Source organism: Ranitomeya variabilis, chromosome 2 (assembly GCF_051348905.1).
Source record: "Ranitomeya variabilis isolate aRanVar5 chromosome 2, aRanVar5.hap1, whole genome shotgun sequence".
Lineage (NCBI taxonomy): Eukaryota > Metazoa > Chordata > Amphibia > Anura > Dendrobatidae > Ranitomeya > Ranitomeya variabilis.
Genome location: NC_135233.1, coordinates 658,950,533 through 658,975,439, shown reverse-complemented (window position 1 = coordinate 658,975,439; position 24,907 = coordinate 658,950,533). Strand labels below are relative to the sequence as shown.

Genomic DNA, 24,907 nt, shown 5'->3' with positions numbered 1-24,907 from the left:
TTTAATTTCCTAACCTCTATAAAGAACCATAAGAAATCCATTGTTTCTTTATTTACTTTGCTTACATGAATTTTAAATTATTAAATAGACATTTAAAGCTGTTTTATTTTTTATTAAAACTTTTGTAGAGATAACTTATCTTTACAGTGATGACTTTCATTTATTTCAGTTATTTCATTTTGTGGACAGGCAATACATTGCAATTGTGGGCAGGGTCCTCTCTCCTTCTGTACCTGTGTGTGCCTTGTATTAGTCATGGTTATTGTACTTGTCTATGTATGCCCCCTTTTTTATCTATAAAGCACCATGGAATAAATGGTGCTGTAAAAATGAATAATAATAATAATTTGTAAATTGTCCAATAAAGAAACTAAGAAACGAAGTCCCAACTATGACTCTGTGCTTACATAACTTATTATACGTGTGTAGGGGTCTTTGTTTTGCTTTCTTTTAATATATTTCTAAGTTAGCAATGTGATCGTCCTGTTGGATTAATTACATCATAGATGAAAAGACGCAAGATTACAATATATGTCTAGAAAGGGCCCAAAACGTGCTACATTGTCCGCTTTTTGTTTCCAGAACAATTGACTTAATATTATGCATGCTCGAAGACTGGCTGGAGGAGCAAGGATAAAGAAAAAAATCTTTGAACAGCTAAAACAGAGGTTCTTGCCAATGCACGTACATCATGGTACAAGATAAATGCACCATTACTATGGGGTTAAACAGATGAGCCTTGGCCATTTCTGCTTTAATTGAATGCCTGCCAGAAAATGGATAGGTTTTTGAAAGATGCTCTCAAGCTGCCCTTAAAGACCAATCCTTAATTGTAATGGGAGAAAAGCAGCAGAGGAATCGGTGGTGGGAAGTATAGGATTGCTCACCAGAGTGTGGCCAATTTGCGGAGATGTCAAGTTCTCTTCACTTTCACTGTAGTACTTAACTTTCACAGACTTGTTAATAGCAGACTGTCTGCAAGAAGCAAAGTTTATTGTGATATTCCAAGATTACATAGATAGATGTTGTACTGATATTACATTCGACTAAGCCATAACCAGCTCAGTGTAAGAGACTCTCAAAATTAAAAGTTTTATTATGCAACTTTAGTCCTGCCTTATATATAGTAAATTCCATTCCTAAATGTGTTGTATATTGCATTGGTTGGGTTAAAACTCAATGTGACCCTCCAGAGTACTAGAGAATGTGGATAAAACATGCCCATACTTTGTATAAATGTGTTTTGTGCCCTCTGAATTCTTTCATTTGGTGTTTGAAGCAGGTTTTTTCTGCAAATATTAAAAATGTTTAAAAAAATTCTCCTACACGAATAGTTTTAGCTTTTATATATTTGATAACAGAGAAACAATAGTCTTGAATATACTCAGGCTTAAATCTCACACTTTGCTGCTCTGGCAAATATGTGATGTCTTAGTTGGCCCATATATTCATTCTCTGCAGGAATTCCAGAATTAGCTGCCTTGAAGACATTAGTAACCTTGATTCCTTATGCTGTCTCTTTGCCAGAGTCAGTAAAACTGGTTCAAGGATTTGTAAGATTTTCTTCATGAAACTTTAAAAATCCAAAAGCTTCTTTGCGATTGAGAAAGTTGTGGACTTGATTTTTGATGATTAAGACAGGAAAATATTTAGAATTTATCCTTCCGGTATCTCGACGATTAAGACATGCTTACATTACAAAAAAATTTCACAGGTCCATATCTGAAGTTTGTGGTCCCAACTCTGTGAACCCACCATACACTATAAGGCCCCCGCCACATGTCCGTGTTTCCAGTATGGGTGGTATCCATTTTTTTCATGCATGCCCCATGTACCCATTATAACCTATGCTATGCACATGTCTGCGCTTTTATATGGATCGTGTGTCCAAGTGAACCACATAGAGATGTGTCCATTTTCTTCCGGCAGTACAAATGCAAGGGTCAACACAAGTCTATGGGTTCAAGAAGAACACATAAAAAACACGGATGGCTTCAGTGTGCCATCAGTGTGCTGTACGTTTTTAGCATTGCAGATTATAGGAGAAATTTGTAATTTCATTCTTTCTTTATCCATATTAGAAAAACATGGATGGCGCACAGATGCCACCCTAATGGCACACTGATGACACGTAATCCAAAACACTGATGACATCGCTACTGTTTTTATTCCAGAACTTGTTTTATATGGATGTGTGAAAGGGGCCTAACAAGTCTACTTATTATAATGCTTAAAACATTAATATTTTTTATTATATATAAAGAGCAACATTTTTCTGCTGAAACCAGCAAATACAATTTGATCCAAACTCCTCCTTTACAGAGAAAGAGGCAGCCATATTTGCCACATCAGGTGACAATACTAATTCACGACCAGAGGCCGCAGGCCCTCATTACAAAGGGTGGAGGCAGCAGAGGTGCAAAATACTGATGAAACAACCACTCTCACACCTACCAGTCATGGGGGGAGTGGTTGACTGGTATTATAAATGGACACAGATAAGTCTTGTATAGGGCACCAGTCACACAGATACAGTTTCTTGTATAGGGCACCAGTCACACGTTTCACAGCCTATCAGTGGTTCCTATACTGTTCAATATCTAATAGTATCACGGTGGCCTGCTGCATCCTGTAGTGCATTAATATTGCTATCTGGTGTTGTAAATATGGCTGCTTTTTGAATTTATGTCATTTTCGGTGAACAACTCCTTCTTTGCTCTTAGCTTAGTAATAATCTGGTCTTGAGTGTAGGAGTTGAATACTGTGCTGCTGTGTTCCTGTCCCTGAAGACACCGATCGCGTCTTTTGTATATTTTGTGCAAAGTGTTGTGATGTAAAAATGTGTAGTGCATGAGTAATGTAGAGGTAGTACATAAGTGTAGCATGTATACTGTGAATAGACTGTGATATCATAGGATACAGCATAGAACAAGGTACAGTTGATGTCTGGGACTAGCCCACAATGGGATGGGGCTAATGCTAGTATAAAGCAGACTACTTCCTGGTAGTTAGTGAGATAGGGAAGTGCAGTAACCAGGATCAAGTTCAATTGCAGTGCGCTACTGGTGGCAGCAAAGAACTATAGTTCATGGCAGTGGGAGGCTTTACTAGAATCCCTTGCGGACATTCCTGCCACGTCCAGAGCTCAGGACTCCATATAGGTAATTGATGGAGTGCCTTATCCTCTGGTGTACAGGATATGATGGTTGCAGAACCACGGAAAGGGAAGGTAACAGATCTTGGGTGCACTGCGGGACTGGACAGGAAATCCCTGTAGCAGGCACGAATAGCCAGCATAAGGGTAGTCCAGGAGGAGTGAACAGTTATTCTGGAAAAGGACGGAGTTAGGGAAACTTACTGTGTAAAGGAAACCAGTGCCAGAGCAATGTGAAACAGCAGATCGGTCACAGCTACTACCTATGGTCACTTTACATTTGGCGTAGTCGGCAGGATCGAAATATGCATCAAGAAGACTTGACAAATTTGAGGAAGATTTCTGTGAAGATAAAGACTACCTCTTGAAGCTCATCAAGAGAATGCCAAGAGTGTGCAAAGCAGTCATCAAAGCAAAAGGTGGCTACTTTGAAGAACCTAGAATATAAGACATAATTTCAGTTGTTTCACACTTTTTTTGTTAAGTATATAATTCCACATGTGTTAATTCATAGTTTTGATGCCTTCAATGTGAATTTACAATTTTCATAGTCATGAAAATACAGAAAAATCTTTAAATGAGAAGGTGTGTCCAAACTTTTGGTCTGTACTGTATATTGTACCCATAAATAAATATTTTTATGAAACAAAATACAAAAAATAAAAGTACACATATTTCGTATTGCCATGTCCGAAACGACTCAACCTGTAAAACTCTCCCACTAGTTAAACAATGCTGTATCAACATATTGCTGAACAAAAAGTAGAATAAAATGCAATAAAAAAATTAATATAAATAAGCATAGTACTGCTGAAAATGTCATATTATCTCACAAAAAACAAGTCATCAATAGCTCCATTAGCAGAAAAACAAAAAAGTTATAGATCTCAAAATAAAGTGATGCAAAAATAATTATTGTTTTCTATAAAATACAGTAGTTTTATTGTGTAAAAGCATAAAAAAAATCAATGTGGTATCACTGTAATGGTACTGCTCAGAAGAATAAAACTGCCTTATCAACTTTACCACATGCAGAATAACATATAAAAAAGAAAAACAGTTCCTGAATTGCTGGTTTCTGATCATTCTGCCTCCCAAAAATTGGAATAGAACGAGATCAAAAAATGTCATGTGTCTGAAAATGGAACCAATAAAAACGTGAACTCGTTCCACAAAAAACAAGCGCTGACATGACACTGTTGGCCAAAATATGGAAAAACTATCTCTCCCAAAACATGGTGATAGTGAATGGATCCATCGGGGGCTTCATCTGAATCACATCACTCGAAGATTTAGATGCAAACTGTAATGTAAGTGCTCAGCGTAGCATGCTGGATAAATGTGATCCCAAACGTTATGTAAAATGTTCCCAATAGAAGCTTCAACTCAATCCACAAAAATGCAAGCCCATCACTCAGGTCCGCCATCTGTTAACGGAAATATAGGAGGTTTCATGTTACTGGTAGCACAAAGGCTCTGGAAAAGTGAAATGGCTCCTCACGCTTCAAAAGAAATTCAGCACATTCTGCACTCCCACATCAAAAGGCCCCCTTCCCTTCTGAGCCCCAGTGTGCCTAAATCACATATAGCGTCCACATTTTTGGCATTTCTGTAGCAATGAGAACCAACCTAATATACGGTGCTTGTCTCCAGAAGAATGAGATGGGCATAGCGCACTGATCACTATAAGGTACTAGTCACGACAGAGTACTGGTCACTACAATGGCAGTTTGGAATTTTCACTCAGTCAGCAACATCCATTGCTGCTTGTTTTTGGAAAACAACCATGGAGTCAAAATCATCACTACACCTGTAGATAAAGTCCCAAAGGGTTATAGTTTCCAAAATGGGGTCACTTGAGGGGGGTGTTCTGCTCTTCCAGCACTTAGGGGCACTGTATATGGAATCCACAAACTATTCTAGGAAAATCTGCGCTATAGGAGGCAAATAGCGCTCTGTCCCTCCCGAGTCTCTATGTGTGGCTAAGCAGTACTGTACAGCCACATATGGGGTATTGCCAAATTCAGGAGAAATTGTGGGATAAATTGTGCGAAAATGTAAAATCTGGGCCTAAAATAAAATTAGTATGGTAAAAATGTAATGTGGTTATCTGTTCTTTACTGCATAATGGTATAAAATTCTGTAACAGATCCGTGGTGTCAATATGATCATTGCACCCCTAAATGAATTAATTGAAAGGTGTAGTTTGTAAAATGGGGTCAATTATGAGGGGTGCTGCTGTGCTGGCACCTCAGGGGCTCTCCCAGTGGGTCATGGCATCCGCAAGCCATAACAGTAAAATCTGCATTATAATATGGTGCTGCTTCCATTCTGAGCTCCGAAAAGTATTTTCTGATTACATGTAAGGCATTGACACACTCAGGAAAAAATGGACCTCAGTTTGTGGTAAAAAATTCTCCCATTAGCCCTTAGAAAAATAAATTTTTTTGAATTAAAACAACATTTTAGTGGTAAAAATGAAATTTATTTTTTCTTCACCGCTCAATGGTATAAAATTCTATGAGGCACAAGTGGTGTCAAAGTAATCACTGCTCCCCCTAAGTGAATTCATTGGGGAGTGTAGTTTGTAAAATGAGTTCACATATGGGGGGTTTCTGTTGTTCTGGCACCTAAGGGGCTCTGCCAATGTGACATGGGACCTTCAAACAGTTCCAGCAAAATCTGATCTCCAATATGGCACTTCTTCCCTTCTGAGCTTTGTATCGGCGTACTCGGGAAAAAAAATCACAACAAACTGTATGGTGCAATTTCTTCTGTTACCCTTGTGAAAATAAAAAAAATTGGGGGAAAAAATAACAGTTTTTGTGATTTTTTTTTCTTCACGGTTTCTGTGAAGCACCTGGGGGTTCAAGGTGTTCACCACACATCTAAATACATTCCTTGATGGGTCTACTTTCCAAAATGGGTTACTTGTGGGGGGTTTACACTGTTTAGGCACATGGGATATGGCATTCGCTAATGTTTCCAGCAAAAATTATGCTCCTTCCCTTCAGAGCCCTGCCGTGCACCCAAACAGTAGTTTTCTCCCTCATATGGGGTATCGGCGTACTCAGAAGAAATTGCACAACAAATTGAGCAATTTCCTCTGTTGCCCTTCAGAAAATGCAAAATTTTGGACTAAAAAACATTTTTGTGGTGATATTTTTATTTTCACGGCTCAACGTTATAAACTTTTATGAAGCAACTGGGGGCTCAATGTGCTCACCATACATTTAGATACGTTCCCTGAGGTGTCTAGTTTCCAAAATGGTGTCGCTTTTGGGGGATTTTCACTGTTTAGGTACATTGGGGGCTCTCCAAACACGACATGGTGTTTACTAATTGATCCAGCAAATTTTGCATTCAAAATTCAAGTCAAGTGGCGCTCTTCCCTTCCAAACTCTGCCATGCGCTAAAATAGTGGTTTTCCCCCACATATGGGGAATGGGCATGCTCAGAAGAAATTGCACAACAAAGTTTGGGGTTAATTTTTCCCGTTTCCCTTGTGAAAAAAATGGGGTTTAAAGTAACATTTTTGTGAAAAAAAGGTCAAATGTTATTTTTTTCTACCTTCCAAAAATTAATTCCTGTGAAGCACCTAAAGGCTTAATAATCTTCTTGCATGTGGTTTTGAGCACCTTGAGGGGTGCAGTTTTTAGAATGGTGTCACTTTTGTGTATTTTCTGTCATATAGACCCCTCAAAGTCACTTCAAATGTAATGTGGTCCCTAAAAAAAATGTTTGCAAGTTTTGTTGGACAAATGAGAAATTGCTGGTCAACTTTTAACCTTTATAACTTCCTAACAAGAAAAAATTATGTTTCAAATATTATGCTGATGTAAAGTAGACATGTGGGAAATGTTGCTTATTAACTATTTGCGTGACATATCTCTGTGATTTAAGAATTAAAAGTTTGAAAATTGGAAAATGTTCTAAAGTTTCACCAAATATCCATTTTTTTCACAAATAAATAGTGATGAGTGAGTATACTCTTTGCTTGGGTTTTCCCGAGCACGCTCGGGTGGTCTCCGAGTATTTGTTAGTGCTCGGAGATTTAGTTTTCGTCACCTCAGCTGCATGATTTACAGCTGCTGGACAGTCTGAATACATGTGGGAATTCCCTAACAAACAGGCATTCCTGACATCTATTCAGCCTGTCTAGCAGCTGAAAATCATACAGCTGAGGTGACGAAAACTAAATCTCCAAGCACTAACAAATACTCGGAGATCACCCAAGCGTGCTCGGGAAACCGAGCAACGATTATACTCGCTCATCACTACAAATAAACACAAGTCATATCGAAGAAATTTTATCACTATCATAAAGTATAATATGTCACAAAAAAACGATCTGGGATCTGTTGAAGAGTTCAGAGTTATTACCTCATAAACTGACAGCGGTTAAAATTGTAAAAATTGGCCCGGTCATTAACAGGCAAACCACATTGGGAGGTGACGGGGCTAAAGTATTGTAGTACTGTTCTATGGATCATGTAAGGTGTGACAACTGCCATATCTGAACACACTGATACAGAATTATATAAAACGTGTTCAAGATGAAAATGTACTAACTGTAGTATAATCAGGCAAGCAGAGAGAGGGTTTTTCCACCATAACCATGTAGGAGGAGAATTGTTTTTTTCTTGTAATACTTTTCATTTTCTTCAAGAAACAATATTCTTAAACATTCTGTGTATTTAAAACTCACGAAATACTCACAGTGTGAAGAAGGTACAATTGCTTTTCCTACACTGAATCTATCCGTCAAAAGCTTGGAATGAATTCAGCCTTCAGTAGATCTCATGAGTTCCCACTCTTTCTTTATTTCCATTATATATTTTGACCTGGGATGTATCTATCAGATGGCTCCACATAAGATGTGACAACAGGTGGCTTTGGGGTTATACTGTGGGATAGTTTTCTGTGATGGGTAAATCTATTGCCACATGGGGCTCTATAGTGATTAATATAGCATAAAGGTAAGATGCATTTCTTTCACATAAGTGCAAAGTGAGTAGGTGAAATGGTCAGGTGATTTCACAATAAGATGCAGTATTCCCATTTCTTTTCTTTAATTTTACTGTCTTATTCACTGATCAATACTACTATATATTGTTCATTTAGTTATGCATGCTGCACTTCAACAGCAGGTGTAGATCCCAAAGAAAATCGAATTAAAAATTGTGAGTGATGTACCCTCAATAGTAAATAAAAGCAACTATCAAGGTAAATCTGCAGAAATACATGACACTAAATTATACAACTGATTTGGGCGTATTGAAGTTTGTAGAAGTGTTTGACTGGTGAGGAATCCAATCTATAGGGAACTTAAAGATTTACTCTATTTAAATGCTGACAAAACTGTAATTTTAAAGGGAATCTTGCACCAGTTTTTTACCACTTTATGCTAGAGCAGCAGAATGTAGAGACAGAGACACTGATTCCAGCGATTTGTCACTTAATGGGCTGCTTGCTGTAGTTTTGATAAAATTATTGTTTTATCAGCTGAATATCACTAGAAGACTAGTAAACCTGCCACCATGCGGTCCTCCATAAGCTTGAGCTCCCACCCCCACCACTGATTGTCAGCTTTCTGCCTATGCACTGTGTACACCGAAAGCTGTCAATCAGTGGTGTAGCTGAGGGTTATATAGCAGTCAGTATCAGAGGACTGGTGGATCTGCAGTAGTGAATTTATCAAAACTGCAGGAAGCAGCCCAGTAAGTGACACAGCGCTGGAATCAGGGTCTTTGACCCTTACATTATGCTGCTCTCAGATCAAGTAGCAAAAGCTTGGTGACAAGTTTTAAGTCTGTTGCTAAAAATCCAGCTTACTCAATTTTGAGGAAAAAAGATAAATTAACATGAGCAAGTGGTATCCCAGCAATTACAGTAGGCATCTGCACTACTTTATTGTTAGCAAAACTACAAAATACCAACTCTGTCCGACACGTTTAGTCAGCCAATTATTCTCTTTTTTCCAAAGCTGACTGGTGTAGTTGACCTGCGCCTATAGATCTGGGCACATTCAATCATATGTGTACACTTTTGCCCCCTATTATGATTCAGTGTCATAGGAGACCGACAAGAACATCAAGCAGTAATTGGGAAAAATAGAGTACACAGGTAAATCAAGGCGAAATTATGTGTTGGTCTTCTTTTTTGTTGCATTTATGACGGAAACCTTGATCTGATTTAGAACTTTGGTAACTGGAAAAGCGAAACCTTCTAATTACCAAGAGCTAGAGATAGTCAAGCAGTCGTCATGGCAACAGATCCCTTACATTCGTTTGAGTTGCACTTTCTTTAGAATGCCAGAGATTGTTCATTATTGATAGATAAATAGATTAAATACTAAAAATAAAGAGAAAACATCAAAAGTGCACTATATAAACCCAACCAACACCTTCACAAACTCTGATCATCCCTAATTAATACTAGTTGGAAAACATGAGACCGTAACGCAGTCGATACAAAAGCAAACACAGGGGATATGCTCAAGATGCAATTACGGTACATTTCTTATAACATTTTTTAGGTCATCAACAGAAACAAAATGTATCAGACTGAAGCACCTAATATGTTAAGTCATCCACCAAAGCAATTATTTGCTTATGAATTGGTTATTGCATAATGTATATTTTAAAGTCTAGCAAACTGTATTAGGTCATGTTCACAAAATGCAGTTTTTGATACAGTTTTTGTTTTAATATTTGTATTTTTAACTGGAAGATAAAACTTGTACCACCTTCTGCTCTTGACTAAATAAAAGGAACTTGATGAAAATCTACATTGACTTAATCTGCTAGTAGGCTGTCTTGCCAAGAATGTGTTGCAGTCAGAACAAGCAAGCAATTTCCTAAATAAAACTTTTTGGAAACATTTTACCTTCTTGCTTAGTTTTAATTTGATCTAACTTTTTAAGCAGTGCTTAAACCCTACACCTCCCCCCAATCCTGTTTTCACCTTCCTGACCGGGCTAATTTTTTAATTCAGACCACTGTCACTTTATGAGGTCAACAGTCAGTAGCACTCCAACATATCCAAGTGATTCGGAGATTTTTGTGACACGTTGTACTTCATGTCAGTGGTAAATTTTAGTTGATATGATTTGCTTTTATTTATGAAAATATAAAACATTTGACAAAAAAATTAACATTTTTCAATTTTCAAACTTTTAATATTTATGCCCTTATACCTGATAGATACAGTATATAGTTAACAAATACCATTTCCCACATGTCTGCTTCACAACAGCATCATTTTTTTAAACATACCGTCATTTTTTTGTTACGAAGTTAGAAGGGTTACAAGCGATTTCTCATTTTTGCAACAAAATGTACAAATCTTATTTTTTAAAGGACTACATCCAATTTGAAGTGACATTGAGGAACCAATGTGACAGAAAATACCCCAAAGTTTCATAATTTAAAAAACTAAATTCAAGAAGTTTATTTACCCTTTAAGGACTTCACTGGAATTAAAACAATGTGGAAGGGACAAATTTAAATTTTACTTTTTCCCACAAAAATATTGCTTTAACCCCAAATTTAGCATTTGCAAAAGGGTAACAGGAGAAAATGTGCAGTACAATTTGTTGTGCAGTTTTTCCCGAGTACCTCGATATGTGGTGCAAAACTACTGTTTTGATGCAGGGCAGGGCTCGAAAGGGAAGGAGAATCATTCAATGTTTGGTGTGCAAAATTTGCTTGGAATAGGTAGCTGACTCATTTGCAGAGCCCCTGATGTGTCTAAACAGTGGATGCCCCCCAACAAGTGACCATATTTTGGAAACTATACCCCTCAAGGAATTTATGAAAGCCTGTCGTGAACAGTTTAAACCTGCAGGTGCATCGCACAATTTTATAATGTTAAGTCGTGAACATAAAAAATCGAATTTGTTTTTCACAAAAATGTTCCTTTAATCCCAAATTTTTACATTTCATAAGGGTAACAGGAGAAAATGGTCTATACAACTTGTTGTGCAATTTCTCCTAAATAAGCTGATACCCATACGTGGTGGAAAAAAAACTGTTTGGGCGCATGACAGGACTTGGAATGGAAGGAGCACCATTTAAATTTTGGAGTGCAAAATTCACTGAAATTGATAGTGGATGTATTGTTGTATTTGCAGAACCTGTGATGTGCCTAAACAGTCGAAACCCCCCTCAAGTGACTCCATTTTAGAAACTACACACCTCAAGGTACCTAGCTAGAGGTGTGTTGAGCACCTTGAACCCACAGGTGCCTTACAAAATTATATAACATTGAGCAGTGAAAATGAAAAAATACATTTTTTCCTGCAAAAATATTGCTTCAGCCCCAAATTTTTCAATTCCACAAGGGTAACATGTGAAAATAAACCCCAAAATCTGTTCAGCAATTTTTCCTGAGTATGTCGACACCCCATATATGGTAGAAAACTACTGCTTGGGCACATGGCAAGGCTTGGAAGTGAAAGAGCGCCAATTGAATTCTGGAGCGCAATTTTGGCTACACTAGATTGCAGACATGACACGTCATATATGAACAGCCCCTGCCATGCCAAACCATCAGCCACAAATGACCCCATTTTCAAAACTACACTTCATGAGGAATTCATCTAGGGGTGTATTGAGCATTTTTAACCTTCAGACAATTCACAGAATTGTTTAAAATTGGGTTAAATCATTAAATAATTTCAATTTTTTGCACTAAAATGTTGCTTTGGCCCCAATTTTTAAATTTTCAAAAGGGATAATATGAGAAAATGGATCATACAGTTTGTTACGAAATTTCTCCTAAGTGCACAAGTACCCCATATGTGATCAAAAACTACACGGTGGGCGATGTATATGGATACACCTAAATTAAATGGGAATGGTTGGTGATATAAACTTCCTGTTTGTGGCACATTAGTATATGGGAGGGGGAAAACTTTCAAGATGGTTGGTGACCATGGCAGCCATTTTGAAGTTGGCCATTTTGAATCCAACTTTATTTTTTCCAATGGGAAGAGGGTCTTGTGACACATCAAACTTGTTGAGAATTTCACGAGAAAAACAATGGAGTGCTTGGTTTTAACGTAACTTTATTCTTTTATGAGTTATTTACAAGTTTCTCTTTGTTTACAGCCATTGACATGTCACAGAGTTTAACACGTGAGGAGTGGAAAGAAATTGTGTTGATGTCTGGTAAACGCAGTACCCGGGTCATTGCAGCAGATGTCAATGCAACACACCCTACGCACGAAAACTGTCACCATTCCCATGTTATTTAGGTGTATCCATATAAATGGCCCAATCAAAAAAGTGTGCCTCATCACTGAACATAATGTTCTGTGTAAACTGAGGGTCCTGTTCCAATTTTTGTTTTGCCAATTCGAACATCCCTTCAGCAGATATCAGCTACTCACAAATGGCACCCTTACAAAATCCAGCTGCTGCAGCATCTCAATGAGGATGACCCAGATCAGCTTACTGAATTTGCAGAATGGGCAAAACAAAAATTTAAACAGGACCCTCAGTTTACACAGAACATTATGTTCAGTGATGAGGCAACCTTTTTTGAGTGGGCCATTTATATGGATACACCTAAATAACATGGTAATGGTGACAGTTTTCTTGCGTAGGGTGTCTTGTATTGGAATCTGCTGCAATGACCCGGGTACTACATTCACCAGATATCAACACAATTTCTATCCGCTCCTCACATGTTAACATCTGCGACATGTCAATGGCTGTAAACAAAGATAAACTTGTAAATCACTCATGAAACCATTGTTTTTCTTGTGAAATTCTCAATAAGTTTGATGTCACATGACCCTCTTCCCATTGGAAAAAATAAAGTTGGATCCAAAATGGCCAACTTTAAAATGGCCACCATGGTCACCACCCATCTTGAAAAGTTTTCCCCCTCCCATATACTAATGTGCCACAAACAGGAAGTTGATATCACCAACTATTCCCATTTTATTTAGGTGCATCCATGTACATGGCCCACCCTGTACTTTTAAAGCATAGTACAAGACTCAGAAGGGAAGAAGCGCCATTTTGGAGTTCAGAATAATTATATTTTTACCAGAAAAATTTTGTTTTAGCCCCAGATTATTCATTTTCGCGCAGTGAAATGGGAAAAAATGGCACCAAAATTTGAAACCCAATTTTTCGCAACATCCCATTTGATGCTGTATAGTACTACTTAGTCACACAGTGAGACTCAGGAAGGATCATAGAATAGACTGGGGATCCCTATACAGAGACCCTAAGTACCAGAAGAGCAGAATCCCTCCTCAAGTGCCCCATTTTGGAAATTACATCTCTCTGGAAATTTATCTGCAGGTTTAGTGACAATTTTGACTCCATGAGTGTTTTCCAAAAACAAGCAGCAGTGGATGTTGCTGAATGAAAATTCAGGTGCGCTATGTAGTAAAATCGCTGCCGGTCTTCCAGCGGCCCTGTGCCGCTGCTCAGGCACCGGCCCGGGGGGCACATGCATTCCTGCCTCCCGGCCCAGCCTGCCCCTGCACACACCTTAGGCTATGGATTCGTTAGAACATTCAAGGTTCAATTTGTTAAAGTTTATGCTTTAATACAAAAAGGTCCAGTGCTTACAGTAAGAAAAAGGTATAAAAATATGATAATAGAAAGACATACAACTTATGCAAAACAGTACAAAATAACAGGAGAAAAACTTACAGAAATAGTTGACTTGTAGTCTGCTTCTGCTCCCTTAGGGGGTGTGAATATGGAGTTGATGGACCACATCAGCTTCGGCTGCCCTCACATGTGAACACTAGTGTTGAGCATTCCGATACCGCAAGTATCGGGTATCGGCCGATACTTGCGGTATCGGAATTCCGATACCGAGTTCCGATATTTTTGTGGTATCAGAAATCGGAATCGGAAGTTCCCAGTGTATGGTTCCCAGGGTCTGGAGGAGAGGAGACTCTCCTTCAGGCCCTGGGATCCATATTCATGTAAAAAATAAAGAATTAAAATAAAAAATATGGATATACTCACCCCTCCGGCGGCCCCTGGACCTTACCGATTGTAACCGGCAGCCTCTGTTCCTAAGAATGAGGAGTTTAGGACCCTCGATGATGTTGCGGCTTGCGATTGGTCACGTGCCGCTCATGTGACCGCTCACGCGACCAATCACAAGCCGCGACGTCATCGAGGGTCCTTAACTCCTCATTCTTAGGAACGGAGGCTGCCGGTTACAATCGGTAAGGTCCAGGGGCCGCCGGAGGGGTGAGTATATCCATACTTTTTATTTTAATTCTTTATTTTTTACATGAATATGGATCCCAGGGCCTGAAGGAGAGTTTCCTCTCCTTCAGACCCTGGGAACCATCCAGGATAGCTTCCGATACTTGTGTCCCATTGACTTGTATTGGTATCGGGTATCGGCGATATCCGATATTTTTCGGGTATCGGCCGATACTATCCGATACCGATAATTTCAAGTATCGGAAGGTATCGCTCAACACTAGTGAACACGATTCTAGGTATACAGGTGTTAGGAGTCGAGTTTCTTCTGCTGCACAGGGGGAATCTTGATCCGTGTCTGCTGCGGTCTCCCATTCTCCATTGGCCGCAGTGGAGCCTGCTCAGCAGAGACGTCGGTCCCAGCGTCTCACTGAGTCTGATTCAGTGTAAAGGGTTTTTGCTGCCTCTCCAGGCTCTGCTATTGTACTCTGCACTGATCTACGGCGAACAGGCTTTTCTGGCACTAAGTCCTGCTTTGCACACACTGAGCATGCCCAGGGTAATATCTCTCAGTGGAGATCAAGGGTCACATGTTCAGGTACTGCAGCCAAATCTATTGGTCTTTCTAGGAAGGTCCTGTAGGTACGCAGGCTCAGTAGCAGTCTCTCATTGGTCCTCTTTTTGAAGGTCCTGTACGTGCTGCAGCTATTTAAGGCTCGCATGGTCGCACGGCCATGCGCTAGTGTCTTCTAAAGTTACATGCCTTGCGCCACTGTGGTCATATGCGTGAATGTGTTCAGGGACCCGGCTGAAATAAGCCCCTAGAATGCTGGCACCTCCGGCGAGGAGATTGTGTATGAGAGTATTCAGGGACCCGGCTGAAATAAGCCCCTAGAATGCTGGCACCTCCTGCGAGGAGTGTTGAGTGCATGCATGACCACTGACTGCTCTCTTCTGGGTAGTTAGCCTGTTTCTCTGTGAGAGTTAACAGGGCACAGAGCTTTGCTTTCTCGGCCGCTCTGTGAAGCTAACAGAGCTGGTTAATACCGCCATATTGTGCCGCCATTCACTTAGCGGCAGGATATTTCCTGCCAGTGGATCCCGGGTTGCGAACGCACCAATCACATCAATAAATATATTCGGTGCATTCCGCAAACCCTAACAGTATACTAGCGCCAGGATCTGGCTAAGTAATGGCGGACGAACAGCGATTGCAGGGGTACATCCAGCTGCTGGAGGGCCGGTTGGCATCTCTCGAGCGTGCAACCTCGGCGATGGATGTTACCGCAATTGCTGTTCAGGCTGCTAGCGTGGCTGCAGCAGCTTTACCCACTTGTTGTGAATTCTGCTCTTGGGCTCCCTCCGGTGGTTGTTGGTGGTAGTGCAGTTGTCTTGGGGTTGTAATCCGGGCAGGTGTTTCTGCTGATTGCAGCTCTATTAGGTATTTAGGTTTGCAGGATCCATGAGTCTGTGCCAGTTGTCCATTGTACTTGGAGGGATTGCATCTCTCTCTGGCTCCTCATGCCCTGCTGCAAATTCAGCTAAGATAAGTGTTTGGTTTTTTGTCTCTGTGCACACATGCAGTGTGCTTTGCAATTCAGTGCAATTTATTGTGTTTTTGTCCAGCTTAGACTTTGTTTGGATTTTTCAGTCATGCTGGATTCTCAGGAGATGCAGATATACTTTCTATGTCTTTAGTTAGATGTGGATTATTTGTATTATCTGCTGTGGATGTTTTTAGGATTTTAATACTGACCGCTCAGTATTCTGTCCTATCCTTTTCTATTTAGCTAGAAGTGCCTCTTTTGCTAAATCCTGTTTTTCTGCCTGCGTGTGTCTTTCCTCTTATACTCACAGTCAATATTTGTGGGGGGCTGCCTATCCTTTGGGGTTCTGCTCTGAGGCAAGATAGAATTCCCATTTCCATCTATAGGGGTATTCAGTCCTCCGGCTGTGTCGATATGTCTAGGACGTGTTAGGTACATCCCACGGCTACTTCTAGTTGCGGTGTTAGATTAGGGTTTTGGGGTCAGTACAGGTACCACCTACTCCTGAGAAAGTCTCTCATGCGGCTCCAAGGTCACCAGATCATAACAGTACAACTGGCCAACAATGAGTTAAATGCATCTCAGAAGAAGGGAAGAAAGAGCCATTTTTTTTTCTGTAGCCTGCTTTGTCTTTTCTTCCCTCTTTTCCTCTGGGTGACTGAGGAGTCTTGTGCTAGCATGGATGTTCAGGGATTAGTTTCTCGTATAGACCAGCTTGCTGCTAGGGTACAGGGTATTTCTGATTATATTGCTCAGACTCCGCTTTTAGAGCCTAGGATTCCTACTCCTGAATTGTTTTTTGGGGACAGGTCCAAATTTTTGAGTTTTAAAAACAACTGTAAACTGTTGTTTGCTCTGAAGCCTCGTTCCTCTGGTGATCCCATTCAGCAGATTAAAATTGTCATCTCCCTGCTGTGTGGCGACCCTCAGGATTGGGCATTTTCCCTGGAATCTGGGAATCCGGCCTTGCTTAATGTAGATGCCTTTTTTCAGGCTCTAGGATTATTATGTGATGAACCAAATTCTGTGGATCAAGCGGAGAAGACCTTGTTGGCCCTGTCTCAGGGTCAAGAAGCGGCAGAATTGTATTGTCAGAAATTTAGAAAATGGTCTGTGCTGACTAAATGGAATGAGGATGCTTTGGCGGCAATTTTCAGAAAGGGTCTTTCTGAATCTGTTAAAGATGTTATGGTGGGATTTCCCACGCCTGTTGGTCTGAGTGATTCTATGTCTCTGGCCATTCAGATCGATCGGTGCTTGCGGGAGCGCAGAACTGTGCGTGCTGTGGCGTTGTCCTCAGAGCAGATGCCTGAGCCTATGCAGTGTGATAGGATTCTGTCTAGAACGGAACAACAAGGATTCAGACGTCAGAATAGGTTGTGTTTTTATTGTGGCGATGCTTCTCATGTCATTTCAGTCTGCCCAAAGCGTACAAAGAGAATCGCTAGTTCAGTTACCATCGGAACTGTACAACCTAAATTTCTGTTATCTGTGACCTTGATCTGCTCATTGTCGTCATTTTCTGTCATGGCGTTTGTGGATTCAGGCGCCGCTTTGAACTTAATGGACTTTGAATTTGCCAGGCGTTGTGGTTTCCCCTTGCAGTCTTTGCAGAACCCTATTCCTTTAAGGGGCATTGATGCTACACCTTTGGCTAAAAATAAACCCCAGTTTTGGACACAGGTGACCATGTGCATGGCGCCAGCCCATCAGGAAGATTGTCGTTTTCTGGTGTTGCATAATTTGCATGATGCTATTGTGCTGGGGTTTCCATGGTTGCAGATACATAATCCTGTGTTGGATTGGAAGTCTATGTCTGTGACTAGTTGGGGTTGTCAGGGGGTTCATAATGACGTTCCTGTGATGTCAATCTCCTCTTCCTCCTCTTCTGAAGTTCCAGAGTTTTTGTCTGATTTTCAGGATGTATTCGATGAGCCCAAGTCCAGTTCCCTTCCACCGCATAGGGACTGTGATTGTGCTATTGACTTGATTCCAGGCTGTAAGTTTCCTAAGGGCCGACTTTTCAACCTGTCTGTGCCGGAACATACCGCCATGCGGAGTTATGTTAAGGAGTCTTTGGAGAAAGGGCATATTCGGCCATCTTCTTCACCGTTGGGAGCGGGATTTTTTTTTGTTGCTAAGAAGGATGGCTCCTTGAGACCCTGTATTGATTATCGCCTCTTGAATAAGATCACGGTCAAGTTTCAATACCCTTTACCTTTGCTTTCCGATTTGTTTGCCAGGATTAAGGGGGCTAGTTGGTTTACTAAAGTTGACCTTCGGGGGGCATATAATCTTGTTCGTATTAAGCAGGGTGACGAATGGAAAACTGCGTTTAATACGCCCGAAGGCCATTTTGAATACCTTGTGATGCCATTTGGGCTCTCTAATGCTCCATCTGTTTTTCAGTCCTTCATGCATGATATCTTCCGGAATTATCTTGATAAATTCATGATTGTATATTTGGATGACATCTTAATTTTTTCCAATGATTGGGAGTCTCATGTGAAACAGGTCAGGATGGTATTTCAGATCCTTCGTGACAATGCTTTGTTTGTGAAGGGGTCTAAATGTCTCTTTGGAGTGCAGAAGGTTTCTTTTTTGGGCTTCATTTTTTTTCCCTCATCTATAGAGATCGATCCGGTTAAGGTTCAGGCCATTCATGATTGGATTCAGCCCACATCCGTGAAGAGCCTTCAGAAATTTTTGGGCTTTGCTAATTTTTATCGCCGTTCAATTGCTAACTTCTCCAGTGTGGTTAAACCCCTGACCGATTTGACGAAGAAAGGCGCTGATGTAACGAATTGGTCCTCTGTGGCTGTCTCTGCCTTTCAGGAGCTTAAACGCCGATTTACTTCTGCCCCGGTGTTGTGTCAGCCAGATGTTTCTCTTCCGTTTCAGGTTGAGGTTGACGCTTCTGAGATTGGGGCATGGGCCGTTTTGTCTCAGAGGAATTCTGATGGTTCCTTGATGAAACCGTGTGCCTTCTTTTCCTGTAAGTTTTCGCCTGCTGAACGCAATTATGATGTCGGCAATCGGGAGTTGTTGGCTATGAAGTGGGCGTTTGAGGAATGGCGACATTGGCTTGAGGGAGCCAAGCACCGTATTGTGGTCTTGACCGATCATAAAAATCTGATTTACCTCGAATCTGCCAAACGGCTGAATCCTAGACAGGCTCGATGGTCCCTGTTTTTCTCCTGTTTTGATTTCGTGGTTTTGTATCTTCTGGGTTCTAAGAATATTAAGGCTGATGCCCTCTCTAGGAGTTTTTTGCCTGATTCTCCTGAGGTACTTGAGCCGGTCGGCATTCTGAAGGAAGGGGTGGTCCTTTCTGCCATTTCCCCTGATTTGCGACGGGTTCTGCAGGAATTTCAGGCTGACAAACCTGACCGCTGTCCAGTGGGGAAACTGTTTGTTCCTGATAGATGGACTAGTAGAGTGATTTCTGAGGTTCATTGTTCTGTGTTGGCTGGCCATCCTGGTATTTTTGGTACCAGAGATTTGGTTGGTAGGTCCTTTTGGTGGCCTTCTTTGTCGCGTGATGTGCGTTCTTTTGTGCAGTCCTGTGGGACTTGTGCGCGGGCCAAGCCTTGTTGTTCCCGTGCTAGTGGGTTGCTTTTGCCTTTGCCAGTCCCTGAGAGGCCCTGGACGCATATTTCTATGGATTTTATTTCAGATCTTCCGGTTTCCCAGAGGATGTCGGTTATCTGGGTGGTTTGTGACCGGTTTTCTAAGATGGTTCATTTGGTGCCTTTGCCTAAATTACCTTCCTCTTCTGATTTGGTTCCGTTGTTTTTTCAGCATGTGGTTCGTTTGCATGGTATTCCGGAGAATATTGTGTCTGACAGAGGTTCCCAGTTTGTTTCTAGGTTTTGGCGGGCCTTTTGTGCTAGGCTGGGCATTGATTTGTATTTTTCTTCCGCATTTCATCCTCAGACAAATGTCCAGACCGAGCAAACTAATCAGACTTTGGAAACTTATTTAAGATGCTTTGTGTCTGCTGATCAGGATGATTGGGTGGCTTTCTTGCCATTGGCCGAGTTTGCCCTTAATAATCGGGCTAGTTCGGCTACCTTGGTTTCGCCCTTCTTTTGTAATTTTGGTTTTCATCCTCGTTTTTCTTCGGGGCAGGTTGAGCCTTCTGATTGTCCTGGTGTGGATTCTGTGGTTGACAGGTTGCAGCAGATTTGGGCTCATGTGGTGGACAATTTGGTGTTGTCTCAGGAGGAGGCTCAGCGTTTTGCTAACCATTGTCGGTGTGATGGTTCCCGGCTTCGGGTTGGGGATTTGGTCTGGTTGTCTTCCCGTCATGTTCCTATGAAGGTTTCTTCCCCTAAGTTTAAGCCTCGGTTTATTGGTCCTTATAGGATTTCTGAGATTATCAATCCGGTGTCTTTTCGTTTGGCCCTTCCGGCCTCTTTTGCCATCCATAATGTTTTCCATAGATCTTTATTGCGGAAATATGTGGTGCCCGTTGTTCCCTCTGTTGATCCTCCTGCTCCTGTGTTGGTTGATGGGGAGTTGGAGTATGTGGTTGAGAAGATTTTGGATTCTCGCTTTTCGAGGCGGAGGCTTCAGTACCTTGTCAAATGGAAGGGTTATGGCCAGGAGGATAATTCTTGGGTTTTTGCCTCTGATGTCCATGCTGCTGATTTGGTCCGTGCCTTTCATCTGGCTCGTCCTGATCGGCCTGGGGGCTCTGGTGAGGGTTCGGTGACCCCTCTTCAAGGGGGGGTACTGTTGTGAATTCTGCTCTTTGGCTCCCTCCGGTGGTTGTTGGTGGTAGTGCAGTTGTCTTGGGGTTGTAATCCGGGCAGGTGTTTCTGCTGATTGCAGCTCTATTAGGTATTTAGGTTTGCAGGATCCATGAGTCTGTGCCAGTTGTCCATTGTACTTGGAGGGATTGCATCTCTCTCTGGCTCCTCATGCCCTGCTGCAAATTCAGCTAAGATAAGTGTCTGGTTTTTTGTCTCTGTGCACACATGCAGTGTGCTTTGCAATTCAGTGCAATTTATTGTGTTTTTGTCCAGCTCAGACTTTGTTTGGATTTTTCAGTCATGCTGGATTCTCAGGAGATGCAGATATACATTCCATGTCTTTAGTTAGATGTGGATTATTTGTATTATCTGCTGTGGATGTTTTTAGGATTTTAATACTGACCGCTCAGTATTCTGTCCTATCCTTTTCTATTTAGCTAGAAGTGCCTCTTTTGCTAAATGCTGTTTTTCTGCCTGCGTGTGTCTTTCCTCTTATACTCACAGTCAATATTTGTGGGGGGCTGCCTATCCTTTGGGGTTCTGCTCTGAGGCAAGATAGAATTCCCATTTCCATCTATAGGGGTATTTAGTCCTCCGGCTGTGTCGATATGTCTAGGACGTGTTAGGTACATCCCACGGCTACTTCTAGTTGCGGTGTTAGATTAGGGTTTTGGGGTCAGTACAGGTACCACCTACTCCTGAGAAAGTCTCTCATGCGGCTCCAAGGTCACCAGATCATAACACCCACTGCCACCTCTGTTCCAACCTTATCCCACCTTCCGTTGCCTGAAAAATTCTCTGGGGACAGTAAGTCCTGTAGGGGATTTGTGAGCCAGTGCGGTATACATCTCGAGCTCCTGGCTGCATGTTTTCCCACAGAGCGGGCAAAGGTGGGATTTGTAATTTCTCTCCTGTCGGACAGAGCTTTGGAGTGGGCTACGCCGCTGTGGGAGCGCAACGATCATGTGGTGCAGAGTGTTCCTCAGTTTCTGGGCACTCTGAAGCAGGTCTTCGTAGGACCTCAAGTCACCCATGATACGGCGCTCCAACTGCTGGCATTGACTCAGGGTTCGACCATGGTCAGCCAATTTGCCATTCTCTTCCGGACTTTAGCGTCTGAGTTGGAGTGGTCAGATAAAACCCTCATCCCAGTATTTTGGAGGGGGCTGGCTGACCATGTGAAGGACGCTTTGGCCACTAGGGAGATTCCCGCTACACTGGAGGAGCTCATATCTATATCAACTCACATAGACCTTCGTTTTCACGAGCGAGGGTTGGAGCGAGCCCAGTGTAAGCAGAGGTTTCAGCTTGCTCCCACCTTTGCCAGACCTTTGGAATCTCCGGTCCAGGCGCCCGAGTCACATCAGGCCATAGAGGGGTCGCGAGCGGGGTCTAAGTCCCAGGCCGCTCGTGCCCTTAAGTTCTGTCATGTTTGCCGGCAGTCCAGACATCTTGCCTCCAAGTGTCCGCAGCGGTCGAGGAAACGTCAGCGTCTAGTGGCAGTTGGAGGAGGTACATTAGGCACAGCGATGTTTACCTCAAAATTGTCCTTCAAGGGGACAATTACCATAGGCCCATCCACTCTTATAGTAGAGCTTTGCGTGGACTCTGGGGCGGAGGGTAATTTTATGTCATCCGCTTTCGCTCAGCGACACGCAATACCCCTGGTGATGCTCGCCAAGCCAATAACCATTCGAGTGGTAAATGGGTCGACACTACCTTCACAGATTAAACACCAAACCATCCCTTTCACTCTTTCTGTATCTCCTTCACATCAGGAGATTATTTCTCTTTTGGTCCTTCCTGAGGGAGTTGATGAGGTCCTGTTGGGGATACCCTGGCTTCGTTTTCATTCTCCTCATATAGAGTGGTCCTCAGGGAAAATTTTGGGATGGAGTAAATCCTGTGAGGGTAGATGTCAGAGGGAGTGCGTTCAGGTTGCTACAACTGAGGTACCCGCAGATCTTTCCTCTCTCCCCAAGCACTATTGGTCTTATGCGGACGTGTTCTCCAAAAGGGCTGTGGAGACCCTTCCGCCTCACTGCCCCTATTACTGTCCTATCGATCTCTTGCCTGGTGCTGAGCCTCCCCAGGGTCGAGTCTATCCATTATCTCTCCCGGAGACGGAGGCAATGTCTCAGTATATCCAAGAGAATCTGGCAAGAGGTTTTATTAGGAAGTCAGTGTCACCTGCAGGGGCTGGGTTCTTCTTCGTGCAGAAGAAGAGTGGAGAATTACGTCCATGCATTGACTACAGGGGTCTTACCGCCATCACCGTTAAAAACAAGTACCCACTACCCCTGATATCTGAGCTCTTTGATAGGCTACGGGGAGCAAGGGTACTTACTAAATTAGATTTGCGGGGTGCTTATAACCTGATTCGCATCCGTGAGGGGGACGAGTGGAAGACGGCTTTTAACACCAGGGATGGGCACTATGAATATCTGGTGATGCCCTTCGGGCTCTGTAATGCCCCAGCCGTTTTCCAAGACTTTGTGAATGACATCTTCCGGGAGATGCTCACCACCTCGGTCGTAGTCTATCTGGATGATATTCTCATCTACTCTCCAGATATTGAGTCCCACCAGAGAGATGTTTGCAAAGTCTTCGACCTCTTACGGGCAAACTCCCTCTACGCCAAGTTGGAGAAGTGTGTGTTTGAGCAGGAGTCCTTGCCATTCCTTGGTTATATCATCTCTGCCAAGGGTTTGGCTATGGATCCTGCCAAACTACAGGCTGTGATGGACTGGCAGGAACCCCATTCACTTAAGGCGGTGCAGCACTTTATGGGGTTCATCAATTACTATCGCCAGTTCATTCCACACTTTTCAACTTTGGTAGCTCCCTTGGTTGCCCTCACCAAGAAGGGAGCAAATCCCAAGTTGTGGTCGGAGGATGTCTCCAAGGCATTCCTTTCGGTTAAGTCACACTTCGCTAGCGCTCCTATTCTACATCGCCCCGATGTAGATAAGCCATTTATAATGGAGGTGGATGCCTCATCCGTTGGTGCTGGAGCAGTCCTTTTCCAAATGGATGCTCAAGGTCGGAAGCATCCTTGCTTCTTCTTCTCCAAGACCTTCACACCAGCGGAGAGGAATTATTCCATCGGGGACAGGGAGTTGCTAGCAATGAAGTTAGCTTTTTCTGAGTGGAGACACCTCTTGGAGGGAGCTCGCTTTCCCTTCCAAGTATTCACCGACCACAAAAACTTGGTTTACATACAGATGGCCCAGCGGCTGAATTCTCGCCAGGCCAGATGGTCCTTGTTCTTCTCCTGGTTCCATTTTACTCTCCATTTTCTCTCTGGGGAGAAGATCATTCATGCCGACGCTCTCTCCCACTCCGTAGTGTCATCTGAGGAGGAGGATGAGGAGCCTCGGCTTATTGTCCCCTCTGAGAGTCTGAGAACTGTGGCTCCGGTTTCGCTAGAGTCTGTGCCCCCGGGCAAGACTTTCGTACCAGCGAATTTGCAACCGGAGGTTCTCTCTTGGGCTCACTTGTCCAGAGTGGGTAGACATTTTGGAACCAAGAGGACATCTGAGCTTTTGGCGAGGATGTACTGGTGGCCGCATATGGCCCGTGACGTTGGGGACTATATTCGGGCGTGTGTCTCCTGCGCCCAGAATCGATCTTCACGGCAACGTCCTGCTGGGTTACTTTACCCCATGCCGGTGGCAGACAGGCCCTGGGAGATGGTTGGGATGGACATTGTGGTGGGCTTGCCCAAGTCTCGCAGCTGTACCATCATTTGGGTCAAACTCATCACCGATCATTTCTCGAAAATGGTGCATTTGGTGCCGCTACCACGGTTACCTTCTGCACGGGCCTTGGCGGCGTTGTTCATTAAACATATTTTCTGCTTACATGGAATGCCTGATAAAGTTGTCAGCGACCGGGGTCCCCAGTTTGCATCTCGGTTTTGAAGAGAGCTCTGCCGTTTACTCAGCATAGAGCTGAATCTCTCCTCTGCATATCATCCCGAGACGAATGGGTTGGTAGAGAGAACCAATTAGACTCTGGTGACATACTTACGACATTTTGTCTCTGCTAGGCAGGATGACTGGGCATCTTTGCTACCTTGGGCGGAATTTGCCTTGAACAACGCCATAGCCGATTCCACTAGTCAGACTCCTTTTCTCCTTAATTACAGCCAGCATCCGCGTGTCCCTGTGCCCATGCCCGTGTCATCCACCGATTCTAGGGTGGCTGACTGGTCGGTGGAGGAACGTGACATCTGGGACCACACTCAGGATGCCATCC

General features: G+C 42.6%; 1 protein-coding gene across 4 annotated transcripts in view; it reads left to right on the top strand.

The window, feature by feature from the left end:
- The window catches only part of SASH1 (SAM and SH3 domain containing 1), a 1,249,329-nt gene that overhangs the window by 706,557 nt on the left and 517,865 nt on the right, over positions 1–24,907 (top strand). The gene's annotated exons all lie outside the window — the stretch shown is intronic.